Source organism: Haliotis rufescens, unplaced genomic scaffold (genome assembly GCF_023055435.1).
Source record: "Haliotis rufescens isolate VD_foot unplaced genomic scaffold, xgHalRufe1.0.p SCAF_14, whole genome shotgun sequence".
In the NCBI taxonomy this organism is placed as follows: domain Eukaryota; kingdom Metazoa; phylum Mollusca; class Gastropoda; order Lepetellida; family Haliotidae; genus Haliotis; species Haliotis rufescens.
In genome coordinates, this window is record NW_025963824.1 from 18,019,600 (window position 1) to 18,034,981 (window position 15,382).

General features: G+C 42.3%; 1 long non-coding RNA gene across 3 annotated transcripts; it reads right to left on the reverse strand.

Moving 5' to 3' along the window:
* Positions 1-10,840: 10,840 nt before the first annotated feature.
* Positions 10,841-14,965, reverse strand: LOC124124498. Of its 3 annotated transcripts, none has more exons than XR_006859493.2 (2): positions 14,824-14,965; positions 10,841-13,072 (listed from the first exon to the last, which is right to left on the reverse strand). It is a non-coding gene; the product is annotated as an uncharacterized LOC124124498 (long non-coding RNA). The 3 variants fall into 3 exon arrangements; XR_006859492.2 differs by lacking the exon at positions 14,824-14,965 and adding an exon at positions 14,072-14,815; XR_006859491.2 differs by lacking the exon at positions 14,824-14,965 and adding an exon at positions 13,451-14,815.
* Between the last annotated feature and the right edge of the window lie 417 nt (positions 14,966-15,382).

Sequence of the window (15,382 nt, forward strand, 5' to 3'; positions counted from 1 at the left end):
ACGTGTGTCAGTGAATGAGAGTAGGTTAGACAGTAAACATGGTTGACGTGTGGCAGTGAATGAGAGTAGGTTAGACAGTAAACATGGTGGACGTGTGGCAGTGGATGAGAGTATGTTAGACATTAAACACGGTGGACGTGTGTCAGTGGATGAGAGTAGGTTAGACAGTAAACATGGTGGACGTGTGGCAGTGGATGAGAGTATGTTAGACAGTAAACACGGTGGACGTGTGTCAGTGGATGAGAGTAGGTTAGACAGTAAACATGGTGGACGTGTGTCAGTGGTTGAGTGTATGTTAGAAAGTAAATCGGGAATCTGGAGAACCCACTGGGATAATTGCTATCATTATCAAAAGAACAGTCTAATATTATGAAAATCAGTGTCTAACTGTGACGAAGCTGATTCATTTTTACAAGTTTTTGCAACTTTGGAGATGTAAATTGCGAAACAATTTAGCGAGGGCACCAGCCAAGTGGGATCACTTTCCATACCTATGCTTGTTGACCTCTGCGGCTTGGAACCTTTTCCACAAATAAAACAGCTGGATTTGGACGAAATATGTTCGAATTGTTACCTTGTTTCGTTTTGTCGATGTGTGTACATCTGACTGCCCCTTGCAACGTTATGACAGGACAGGCCGACTGTGAACAACATCTGACCGCGGCCGTGAGACTAGGGTTTGAGTGGCTTCCCTTTGATAAAGGGCAGTTACTCTATCGGACAGACAGATTGTTTGCCGCGAAAGGTAAGTAGAAACAATTTGTGTAGGCAATAGGGCCCGTAAGTCTCGCGAAACGCTACTTCCGGTACCACCAATTCCGGTGACACGCCAATACTCATGAACTAATTCTGCTTTCGAAATGCGCGACCGCCAAAGCTAACTCTGTTGACGGGACCAAGTGTACTACCACGCTTGGTTGTCACTGCTGTTGACAGTCGTAAAAGTTAACTTATCTCGGAATAATATGATCGGTTATTTGTCATTTTTAAAAGGTTTATTGGTTCCTGACTGACAACCATAGGGCCGTTCGTAAAGATATGTGTTCTTTTCTTTACCTTTAAAATAATTTTAACAACCAGTGCGGAACCATCGTTCAGACGTATTTTTAGTGAGTGTGTGAGTGAGTGAGTTTAGTTTAACGCTGCTTTTAACAGTATTCCAGTTATATCACGGCGTGTCAGCTTAATGTGGGAGGAAAGCCCGAAGTGATGCAGGTCTCAGACGTTTACCACTTCAGTGAAACCCACGAGCACGGGTATGGTGCTGACAAACCTAGACACATAATCGGGGCGAACCGGGATTCGAACCCACAATCATAGGTTTTTGGCGTGCCCAAGGGCGCAACTCTGCACAGCGAATCGCGGCGCCTTAGACGACTGGGCCACCCGTACCCCCCGTATTTATAGTCTCAGTGGACAGTGTTTTATGATTACGAGGATGTGTTACATGTTTCTGTGATGTTAGATTATTTATGAAGATGTTAGTACTTATAGGTAGGCCACATTATCCAACTTACCGTGGTATTCTGGTATCTGACAGCATGAGCAGTGTCATGGAAGCCATGCCTTTGACAGTTTGAATAGGCATTAAATTATTAGGCAAGATTTGGGGGATGAAATTTGGAAAATCTATACGATCAACATATTTTTAAACGTGAAATTTATTTTAGGATATGCTATTAATTTAATTTTTAGTATTTATGGTACTTAATTTCATATGTTTGAAACTTAAATTTAAAATGCATTATATTTGGTCATATTTAATACTCTGTCACACACCTTTAATAAAGTAAATAATTTTGCATTATGACATTTGTTAAATTTGATGAGAAACTTATTTTTTAAATATGTTTTTTTATGAAGGAGGGTTTTATGCAATGTAGAAAGCATGTGCATAAATTGTTTTGTAATTATCAAAATTAGTTTGTATATTAAATGTGAATAGATATAGTAACATGTGACAAACATGCGTCCTATCGAGCCGAACTATCAAACCAAAGTTACAGATGTAGTGATTCCCGACATGGGTACAATGTGTGAAGCCCATTTCTGGTGTCCCCCGCCGTGATATTGCTGGAATATTGCTAAAAGCGGCGTAAAACCAAACTCACTCACTACAGATGTAGTCCTATCGCGACGACATCTCAAGCCAAAAAAAAGTGACGTTAACTCAAGCAATTCCGATCTCCTCGCTCCGCACGTGCTCGGACAGCCCGTGCCATGCAATACTTTTTTCAGCGAAGCAAGATGCGTTTCCGCTATCTGTTCCCTCTTTGACATGTCTTCAAACCAAGGCTTGCACTAAAGTTTTACTCTCATCTACATGTACAGGATGAAATTAAGGAAGACCCCCACCCACCCACCCACACACACACACACACACTCAAAAATGGTTTATTATAATAATTAAAAGTTAATTACTCTATTTTGGATGAATGAGTCATTGCTGCAGGCCTAAAAGATTTTCTAAGCCCTGCCAGTTAATATATTGATCCCAAAAATAATTACCCAAAATAAATAAATGTACTTTCAACATGCACCAAAAAAGATTAGATGTGAAACTTCTATTATAAACATAAAAAAATTATAGTGTCACAAATCACTCAATAGTTAATCAAATACTCATGACTATAATTTAGTATTTGAAATATATATATCAAACCGTAACCTGTAAAACACACATATCCCTTGATTTCGAATTCCATTCGAATATACATTATTATGGTCATAATGAAAGTATGTGATGAATTGGTGTTGGACAATGGTAATTGTACACTGTGCATGTACTTGATGTCTTAATTCTATGCAGAACATGAATTGGTTTTTTCTTGGTTATGCAGGAGTGAATTTCTGCTGTACAGCAACCAAAAGATGAAGCAGCATCCAGCATACAGCAACTTCAAGTCAAAAATGCAAGACAAATACACTGAATTATGGAGGCGATCACCCTGGCATGTCCTACAGGAAGAAAGATACTTCCCAATAAATGAAGTGTAATGTTATTCTTAAGGAAGAAATAAAGAGTGGTATACCTAATCAGCAATATAATTGTTATAACACTGCAGACTGTGATTGATAGGAAAGATTAACTGTGATGTGATGAACAGTAGTGTAATATCTCTGGTTGTGAGGCTCAAACGATCCAAGTAAAAAATATTGCCAGAAGTCCAAAACATTACTACATTCAACTTATCACTCAGTGAACACTGATGAACACAATTTGATACGACAACATTGACTTGATGCAGAGATAGCAACAATTGTCCCTATTTTCATGTATTTTTGTGTTTTTAAATATTCTGTCAATAAAGCGAAGTTAAACATATGAGGTGACTGACATTTCACATTTTCCAGTATCCATATGGACCAATCTGTTTTAAGATCACTGGTCACATGTATTGGCTATTGTCCAATGAATCAGTGTATTTGCATGCTGAACCCTTATACAGCGGATGCAAAATCAAGGCACGTTGTTATTTCAACAAAGAATTAATTTCCTAAAGCAACAACTGCTAATCCATTGGTTATGGTTGATTTTCATTGGTGAGCATCTGTTGTATTTTCTTGGAAGATTTTGACCCATAAACTTTAAAACTATTATCATACATTCAATGTGCCTTGTTATGATATATTCAATATCAATTCAGTATCATGGCTGATACCATAGATATTAAAAGACCTCTCTTTTGTATGGCATTATCCACACTTAAAAACAATAAAAAACCTTTAGATTTATTCAGTTATTTTATTACCACGTCATGATTACTCTCAAAATATTAAACATTCTTGGCAAATATTCCCAAAGCCAGGCCTGAACAAATTACTGTGCCAGTGTGAATTGGAATATTTTCAACAGCCTGCACTGTCACTTGTGTCAGTATCTAGATTCACACTGGACTTTATGTGAGAGTCCCAGGATGTTCTGCAACACCATGTTGATGACAAGTAGGTCCTATTCCAGCAAGTGTACATGGTGTATTCTGATGGTCACAGAAATCATTTACAGAACCAGTACTTCTTGCATAGGCAATGTAATGCTTGACCACAAAATATTCAAAGAAATCTGAAGATCTGTTACAGTCCGAGATGCCTTCTCCCCTCAAACATGGAAAGCTGGTCCAACTGCAAAAGATAGATAACTCTTATGAGAACATATAACCTATACTTCTAAAATACCAACAATTTCTTACAATGCCCATATCAAGATGTAATAAATAAATTAAACATGTACATTGTATCTTCAACTTGATATGCTAAACAAATGCAAAATGGGGTTGTAATGATCAAGTCTGTTCATATGATACAGAATGCATTTAAGTGAGGTCACCTTTCAGAGATCTCACTGCAAGGATTTCATCATCATTATTTACGAATTAGATTAATAGTTTGTTTGTGAAAAAACCCTGTTTATTTTAGTGCACATAACATTATCATCATGATATTGGCACATATCTTTTTTTTATTAACACCAGTGACCATATCTATTTTATGGTCTCTGTTAACAAAGGCACCCCCTATAAGTCTCTTTGAAAAAACATCATTACTCAGATATAGTACAAGTATTGACAAAAAATCATAACAATTTATATTGCCATAATGCACATCATTGGCCTTCTTATGATTATAGTTTGTGTCATCACCCCTGGACCCATAAATATAATTCTGGGACGTTCCTTGTCAGAGCTGAACATTAACTATTGGAAAAACGCTCAGGATAGATGTAACGGAAATTTGCAATAACCTTGTATGATGCATAAATTGGGAGCATATTGCAATTGCAAATACCGTCTTTCTTTTTTGACAATAAATTACAAATTCAATCAAACAAGTCACAGCACGACTCTTTATGCTCCTATTTCAACGTGTGATGATTAACCGATCAGTTTTGACTTATCAACACTGACAATTATACCAGCCTATCAGAAGTGCAAGAAGGATGAAAACTTACCTCAATATTTATGAATGGATAGCGGCCAGTTTGACATCGATCATAGAACGTCTTGACAACACTGCAACTGCTTTGACAAGCCAACACTTGCTATTCATGCCACCTGACTCGAGTGTTTTAATGCCTGTGACAATATCATGTTTTTCGAAGCTACACCAGAGTGGTCCGAATATGATTAGCGGGGTCCGACGTAACACTGCTGTCGCCATTGCCGCGAGACGTTGTTTGTCACCGGAAGTACTAAACAACGTAATGTCTCGTACAGTCCCGTCACCTACTTACACCCCCTATTGTTGTATTGATATATTTAGTTACGCCACTGTATAAGAAACAGGTTTCTGTTGGAACCATATTGGCTGTCACTGTCCGACTGACGCATCACCTTCCCTCTGTCGTAATATATATTAATACGCACATTCCAGGACAAATTGCAATGTTTAGGTAATGTTTGTGAGAGATGGAAAGAGATTTTTGAGCACGGAATTGAAGAATGACATTATATGATAAACGCGTGTGTGTTTGGGGATGGTAAATATCCTGTATTAGGAATAAACACTATGTATTGAACCTCTATATATCTGTCACAAAAATAAAAACTTAACCTGATCCGGTACCAAATCTCTATAACATATAATTTACATACAGGACAAATAGAATTACACTTACATTCTGCGACAAAAACGAAGGATACATTCCACTCCACGCCGCTTACAAAAACGAAGGATACATTCTACATTTCTTTACACCAGAGCTTGATTTTTCCCTATCTGCTTGTCATCACAAGATCAGTGCGTAACGTCAAACATGACGTCATCGGTGGACATCCCAGGTTGTAATCATCAGTACAGACTGAGGAACTGTCCTCGATATATAGACATATATACATTCATACATACATACATTATTTCGACATTATTGCATTAACTTGCATTTGTATTATTTTAATTAAGATTTCAAACATGCTCTGAATGGTTACAGGTCACAGGAGCGATTTACTAACACCCAAGCTAGAGACATTTCAAGGTTGTTTGCCCGGAGAAAACCAGTGACGACCACGCTTCATATGTCATATTAAATTATCAGACAAGTTTCAAAATGTTCTTTAAATTTATTTGGTTTTCGGGGAGCGATACACGTGGACACAAGTTACAGAATATTACAACAGACACACCGTGTTGAATGGCAACATTCGTCTGATTCGGGTTCAAAGGTTAGGTTAATGGTCTCCCATGAAGCCCAAGCGACAGCTAGAGGGGATGTGGAAGTCCCAAGTTCAGTACCCGGACTCCAGTCGTGACGCGGGGCCACTTAGCAACTACACAATGCCGCATGACATCCTGTGCAGGGTCGGCTCAGTCTATACATAAGTAGTTTTACCACCACACTGAGAGGTGAAGCAGAGGTAACCTTTACCCCGTGGACGCTACAACAGATGGAATCAGCATGGACAAGAAATGACTTTGTTCTCATCACAATATAAACCGAAGTGCACATATTCTCCGCGCAGGCTTCGGGGGGCTCAGGAAATCAGTAAATGGAAAATCACATTCAAGCCTGACGTGTCTGTACATATCTTGACCATGTACAGGCATCATGTGTCTCTTGATATCTGGTCAAGTATAGTCATCATGTGTATGTGGATATCTGGTCATGTAGCAGACATCACGTGTCTGTAGATATCTGGCCACGTGCAGATCACATGTCTGCAGATATCTGGTCATGAACCAGACATCACGTGTTTGTAGATATTTGGCCATGTAGCTGACATCACGTGTCTGTAGATATCTGGTCATGTAGGAGATATCACGTGTCTGTAGATATCTGGTCATGTAGGAGATATCACGTGTCTGTAGATATCTGGCCACGTGCAGACATCATATGTCTATAGATATCTGGTCATGAAGCCGACATCACATGTCTGTAGATATCTGATCATGAACAAGACATCGTGTGTCTGTAGATATCTGGACATGTAAGCATCACGTGTCTGTAGATATTTGGCCATGTAGGAGATATCACGCGTCTATAGATATCTGGCCAGGTAGGAAATATCACATGTCTGTCGATCTGGTCATGTAGCAGACATCACATGTCTGTAGATCTGGTCATGTAGCAGACATCACATTTCTGTAGATATCAGGTCATGTAGCAGACATAACGTGTTTGTAGATATCGGGTCATGTAGCAGACAACATGTGGCTGTAGATATCGGGTCATGTAGCAGACAACATGTGGCTGTAGATATCGGGTCATGTAGCAGACAACACGTGTATGTAGATATCTGGCCATGTAGTAAACATTCCGTGTCTGTAGATATCTGATCATAGAGCAGACATCACATGTCTGTAGATATCTGGCCTTATAGCAGACAACACGTGTCTGTAGATATCTGGTCATGTAGCAGACATCACGTGTCTGTGATATCTAGTCATGGTGAAGACATCACGTGTCTGTAGATATCTGGTCATGTAGCAGACATCACGTGTCTGTAAATATCTGGTCATGGTGAAGACATCACGTGTCTGTATACATCTGGCCATGTAGCAGACATCACGTGTCTGTGATATCTAGTCATGGTGAAGACATCACGTGTCTGTAGATATCTGGTCATGTAGCAGACATCACGTGTCTGTAAATATCTGGTCATGGTGAAGACATCACGTGTCTGTAGATATCTGGCCATGTAGCAGACATCACATCTCTGTAGATATATGGTCATGTAGCAGACATCAAGTGTCAGTAGACATCCGGTCATGTAGCAGACGTCACGTGTCTGTAGATATCTGGTCATAAAGCAGACAACACGTGTCTGTAGATATCTGGCCATGTAGCAGACAACACGTGTCTGTAGATATCTGGCCATGTAGCAGACATCACGTGTCTGTAGATATCTGGTCATGTAGCAGACAACACGTGTCTGTAGATATCTGGCCATGTAGCAGACAACACGTGTCTGTAGATATCTGGCCATGTAGCAGACAACACGTGTGTGTAGATATCTGGTCATGTAGCACACGTCACGTGTCTGTAGATATCTGGTCATAAAGCAGACAACGCGTGTCTGTAGATACCTGGTCATAAAGCAGACAACACGTGTCTGTAGATATCTGGCCATGTAGCAGACATCACGTGTGTGTAGATATCTGGCCTTGTAGCAGACAACACGTGTCTGTAGATACCTGGTCATAAAGCAGACAGCAAGTGTCTGTAGATATCTGGTCATGGTGCAGACATCACGTGTCTGTAGATATCTGGCCATGTAGCACACGTCACGTGTCTGTAGATATCTGGCTATGTAGCAGACGTCACGTGTCTGTAGATATCTGGAAATGTAGCAGACATCACGTGTCTGTAGATATCTGGCCATGTAGCAGACGTTACGTGTCTGTAGATATCTGGCCATGTAGCAGACATCACGTGTCTGTAGATATCTGGTCATGGTGCAGACATCACGTGTCTGTAGATATCTGGCCATGTAGCACACGTCACGTGTCTGTAGATATCTGGCCATGTAGCAGACGTCACGTGTCTGTAGATATCTGGAAATATAGCAGACATCACGTGTCTGTAGATATCTGGAAATGTAGCAGACATCACGTGTATGTAGATATCTGGTCATGTAGCAGACATCACGTGTCTGTAGATATCTGGTCATGTAGCAGACATCATGTGTCGGTAGATATCTGGTCATGGTGCAGACAACACGTGATGTCTGTTACATGGCCATGTAGCAGATATCACGTGTCTGTAGATATCTGGCAATGTAGCAGACATCACGTGTCTGTAGATATCTGGCCATGTAGCAGACATCACGTGTCTGTAGATATCTGGCCATGTAGCAGACATCCCGTGTCTGTAGATATCTGGTCATGTAGCAGACATCACGTGTCTGTAGAGATCTGGTCATGTAGCAGACATAACGTGTCTGTAGATACTTGGTCATGTAGGAGACATCACGTGTCTGTAGATATCTCATCATGTAGCAGACATCACGTGTCTGTAAAGATCTGGTCATGTAGCAGACATCACGTGTCTGTAGAGATCTGGTCATGTAGCAGACATCACGTGTCTGTAGAGATCTGGTCATGTAGCAGACCTAACGTGTCTGTAGATACTTGGTCATGTAGGAGACATCACGTGTCTGTAGATATCTCATCATGTAGCAGACATCACGTGTCTATAGATATCTGGCCAGGTATGAAATATCACGTGTCTCTAGATGTCTTGCCATGTAGCAGACATCACGTGTTTATAGATATATCTAACATGTACATGCATCACATGTCTGTATATTTGAGATATGTAGCAGACATGAAGAGTCTATTCCTATATTAACCATGTAATAGACATCACGTGTCAATGGCTATATTAACCGTGCATCAAACACAACGCGTCTAAGGCTATATTAACCGTGTATTAGACACCACGTGCCTATGGCTATATTAACCATGTATTAGACAACACGTGCCTATGGCTATATTAACCATGTATTAGACATCACGTGCCTATGGCTATATTAACCATGTATTAGACAACACGTGCCTATAGCTATATTAACCGTGTATTAGACACCACGTGCCTATGGCTATATTAACCATGTATTAGACAACACGTGCCTATGGCTATATTAACCATGTATTAGACATCACGTGTCTATTGCTATATTAACCGTGTATTAGACATCACGTGTCTATTGCTATATTAACCATGTATCAGACATCACGTGTCTCTGGCTATATTAACCATGTATTAGACATCACGTGTATCTGGCTATATTAACCATGTATCAGACACCACGTGCCTATGGCTATATTAACTGTGTATCAGGCATCACGTGGGAGGGGGAGGGGGGGGCGGGGGGGGGGGGGGGGGGGGGGGGGGGCTTATAACAGAAAACATTTTTCCTTGTGAAAGTTCACTTGAATAAAAAATGAATAATCTTATCCCCCCCTCCCCCAACACCCGGGTCAAAAGTAGTTAACTACGGCCTTGAATTCGAAATGGTACTCATCCTCTGTCAGCTGTAGATTACACATTTTACAAAATCAAATTTCTTTTGGGATTTTGGAATGTCTTCCAGTTTCAATACTTGAAATAATTCATGTGATGAGACTCTGCATTTAGAAAATGCAATTCTATATTTGTACAAGAGTGCTTTCAAAAGATATTCTGCAGGTATAAAATGTGTTTGAAACAAACTAAAGTACTGACATTTTGACGATAAAGCTAAAAAGCAATGCCACTTTTGTATGTACGTATATTTAAGCTTGTTCACTATAATATACATTTTGACTTTGTCAAGCACAACCTTAGCATAAATTTTTAATGAGCTTTTAAACTGACGAAACCCAGTTTTGCTATCAATCTTTGTCATACAATACCATGATTTCAAACACTTTCTTGGGTATCTATCATTTGGCATCACGTGGCTACATTAACTGTGTATCAGACATCACTTGTCTATGGCTATATTAACCATGTATCAGACTTCACGTGTCTATATTAACCATTGATCAGACATCACGTGTCTATGGCTATATTAACCATGTATCAGACGTCACGAGTCTTTGGCTATATTAACCATGTTTCAGTCATCACGTGTCTTTGGCTATATTAACCATGTTTCAGTCATCACTTGAATATGGTTATAAAGTAGATGTTGACGCAAGCATACAGTTGGTATTGTGTATCTGCGTTTGGTGTGTTCGCATGCAGGTGATGGTGTAGGTGTCTACTGTGAGAACAAGATCGAAGATCAAGGATTAGGTTTTATTATTGACCGATATCATAATAATTAACTATGAGCGGGTGAATCAAACTTTCCCAATCTACTATAGCAGGAATGAAACGTCGCACGGGGTCCCACAGACTAGAAACATGACAACATGTAAATTAAATTGAACGTTTATTCAGTGTACATATGAAGTGCGATGATGATATGACGGCGGTGTGCGCAACGTGGTCACTGTGCGGCATCGCGATCCAGCAGCGGGTCACGGGGTGTCCACCCTCTTGCTTTGTGGTTTCGGTTGGTATGGGCTTTGGTCATTCCGCCGGATGGTCACCCACAAGCCCTTATCAGTTCTCCGTCCAGTGACCAGTAGCACACGGGACGAACAAGTGACAAGGAAACGTGAAATTGGTGATATGATGTCGACCGTCGCCACCCGTCTCTACCCCACGTCACGACAGCTGAAATTTCAAATTCACGCACTCAGGATTCTCACCAAGCGTTCATAAAATCTCAACACCCGACCTCTCAAAACTCGCATGGACATGCATGCAGTCTCACAAAACATGCAGTCACACAAATTATTGGACGAAAAACTGATAAGGTGTACAGGTAGAGATCGAGTATCCTGTAGACGCTTGTAGTCGCCTGAACATGGCCGATGACGTCTGAACCACCAGCTGTGGATAGTTCCAGGGTATGTTCGGTCCTCGGTCGGGTTCAGATCTAGGAAAGTAAAACGTTTGTGACAGTAGATGAACACTTTTAAACGTCAGTCGGATTGAATGAAACAACCAATAGAGTGACCGTGGGGTGGGGTTCCGAGATAGGGGGCTGACTGGAGTTAAGGGTTGGGGGGTAATGATGGGCTGGGATTCTGGGGGCAGGGGCTCACAGGCCTAGGTAAACTGGGTTTGTGGGGCGGTGAATGTTAGGAGCTGAAGTCAGTGGGAATGGAGTTGTGGAATGTGCAACGTCATGGGTTGGGGGGGGGGGGGGGGGGGTTGACTGTGCTGGGCTAAAGTTCGGGGTGAGACTGTAACCTGTGAATATATAAGGATGAGGTTAGGGGACTGTGAGATGATGGGTTGGGCATCCAAGGCAGGATACTGTAGATTGCGAGATGGGGTTAAGATGGTACTGAGGTGGAAGTTATATATATGGTTGAGGGAAGGGTTTTGTCGGGTCGGGGTGCAGGAGTATCTGTGGGAAATGCGATCGGGCTCACTGAGAGGAAGAACTGTTGTACCTAGTCGTTCATTCCCTCATCGATCTAGATCAAGTAGGGCAGAGTCACTGAACTCAGAGTGTTGCTGGGTTGGCCTAGATAGTACGCTACTCCCAGCATACTTGAGTGAGAGCTGAAAATACTCCTCCCTTGACAAGCATAGACACAACCACACAGTGACAGTAGCTGGTCTCAACATGAAAGAATGATCAGCTTAACAAGGGGAGGTGACAGGCGAATATAATACACCCGGGCTTCGTGCTGGGAAGATGAGTACAAAAGAGATAGGAAAAGATAACACAGTTTTACCTTTGTCCTAGTTACCTCCCTTGGTATGATCCCGATAATAATGTTGCGGTTTCTCCGCGGCTGGAGTCAGCAGGTTACCGGCGACGTGTCTGTACACATCATCTGGTGGGAGGCAGGGGGCTCCCCTCTCACCTCACCTATTGACTATCTGGCTGGGGATGTTTGTGCGACACTGGGTGCAGGGCAGGCGACTGACACCGTTGAGCCCCCCACACACTGGGTAGGAGAAGGCTACATAGCTATGTGGCCCCTACATCACAATGCTCACTGTGAAGTGGGTTCAAGTGACAAAAACTAGAAAATGGTAATAAAATATAACAACGTTTTTAGGTGCTTGAAAATAGTATATCACATGCAAAAAAAAACTATAATTACCAAGGTGCAACAGACCATGCGTCAGAGGATACGGTGAAGGAATTCACTTAGTCATGCATTAACTGCAATATTCCACCTTCCGGCACAACAACGTCCTGCCCCGCGCACTGCGCTCCTGTATATGTCCATCCGTAAAGGGCAAGTTGACTTCCGCCATAGTCACGGCACCAGGCGGTTGAAAGCATTGGCATTTATCTGATTGGCTGTGGTGTGGAATGCAGCTTGTTCATTGGACAGCTAGATGCCAAGCACACGGTCAGAAGAGGAGGTGAAATAGTTGTTGAGGACGCCGCCTAGGAAGTTAAACACAACACGTGCCCTTATCAGTTTTCCGTCCAGTCTCGCTTAACACACGGGACGAAACAGTGACAAGGAAACGTGATCATGTAGTGCGAGATGTTGCTGATCACGTGACACAGTCGAGTGAAACACCACTGAGAAGTGAGCACTTCCGGTAGAAACTGCGGACCGTGTCTGGCAACTGAAAAGGAAAATGGTATATGTGTTCAATCAGCATCTAAACCTACCATCAATGTGTTGTAGATATGGTCAGTGGTCACGGGAGTCCAGCGGTGTTATGCCCGCGGCTACGTGGACCCCTCAATACCAATAGTCTGAAATAGGGGTGAAATGGGGGGGGGGGGGGGCATAATTAATGACGTGGGAAGTGCTCCAGGCCATGCTCTGTCACAGTCAGTGTGGGAAACCTATAGCTTTGACTCACAATGGCTGATGCGACATGTTGGTATCACAGCTGCACTGTATTCTGCATCAACTGTCAATTAAAGGCTGCCGAGTTGGGTCTGGTCTGTTTGTTAATACGGTCCAGCAAATAAGCCAGTAGGTTGAGTCACTTTACCTGTACGTGGATCCAACACACTTGAGTGACCCCTGGGGACGGCCGCCACTATACCCTGGCAACCAGTTCACGACGACACAACCTTAACCACGTCCTTCCGTGACGTAACGTGGGTCATGAACCGCTCCACAGATGTGGGCATCGAGGCATCGACCTTGCCGTGTGAACTCAACCCCTTCATAGTCCTAACCCGAGGTGACGTCGCCCTGCCTCGGTGGAGCATTATCTATAAACCTGTCTAACAATAGCTGATTCAAGTGAAGGCCCCTATAATCGACTGTCATTTAATACCCAAACACACAGCTGTCGATGTGCCTTAAATAGGCTGCAACATCTGGCGACCTCGTACAGCCACTATACCTGAGCCCTGTCGTGTATATTCAACAGAAACAGTAACATAGCCGTATGCACAGACGAATACCTGTACCTTCAAATGTCACCCAGGCGAGAAGAAGCCGAAAACAGACGTGTAACTTGGTGAAAACAGACTAAATTAATTTCTTTCCAAAACGTAGGTTGCGCTTGACAATACAGCAAGACCCGAATCTGTACAATGTGAGGTGATGTCGTCCACATAACTGGTGTGGACCAACTGAAGGGTGAGAGACAGTGTGAACATACCTGCCTCTTGGGGACCGACAGCTAGCCATGTGTGTCATCCCTAGATGTCTATCCCAGTAAAAGCGTCCTGGTGCTGTGGCCACGTGTTTTATCAACTATCCTACTTCTGCAATGGCTGACACAGGGACACACTCCTCCCCCGACAGCCACGACATCACCGTATACGTTCATACACCGACCGTCCAGTGACTGGCCTTCATATCACAATTGATGTGTTATCAACAAATGAAATGAACACCTCCCTTACATCCACCTGAACTTCGTGAAATCACATGACCTACTTCCCTGCACCACGCGCTATGTTGCGTAGGCCATAGGGTCATGACCTTGCAAATTACTACCTTTCGCGCCAATGAAAATATTCATAGGAGATACGCTCCCTAAAATAGCCTCCCTCAGTAAATACTACCCGGTATATTGAATGAGATGATCAAGTTATGCCACCCATGTTTCACTGTATTATGCTGCATGATTTACATGGGACTGGCTCGATATGTTTAACCACCACAGCTAACGGGTTTGTCAAAAAATGTGACATAAGGTTCATAGCTCGTTTGAACATACGTGAACATATCATTTTAAACACAAACCAGCAACAAGCAGCTGGCAGACGGATCTGGACATAGGCGCTGTACTCATGTAACTGTATTGAGTTGTGGAGCGAGCCGGGAAGGCTGCTCGTTGGACACAAACCATAGCGTGGGACACAGGTCGTGAAAAAATGTTTTAAAACGGGGAAGTAAGTTACTTACGTGCAGCGGGCAGATAGAAGAGTTGATGGTGTATCTAACTCCCTCGTCAAGTGGTGGAGCTGTGATGTCGAATCTGACAAGCATGCCCTTTATATGGGGACAAAAGGGTGGTGGGCACATTCAGGATAAGCAACACTCGGGGCAAAACAATAGAAGAGAGGAAAGGGGTAGCTACAATCAATCAGCGCTTATAGACAAGGAGGGGTGGGGGAGGGTGGGGTGAACTAGCCCCAGGGATTACCTATTGTGGGTCGTACAGTAGGTGTTGTTTTGTTTGGGTTTATGAATAAGCTATTGTACTCTGCGGGCGTCTGGTAAGTACTTGTGTCAACACAGAAAGCGAGACAAGTTGTTTCAGGCTTATGTCGACATTAAAACTAGACGGTGGAAGTAGATTTTATACGCATTACAGATGGACGAGTTGATTTCATTTCTTTGAATTTATAAGGCTATCTAATCCGTAGCTTCAATAATTCAAAGGGATAATAGTTCAAGTCGACACCTTTAGCATGGTATTCTGCTGCTGGGAGATTGGCTATGTCCCATGCCTTTACAAGAC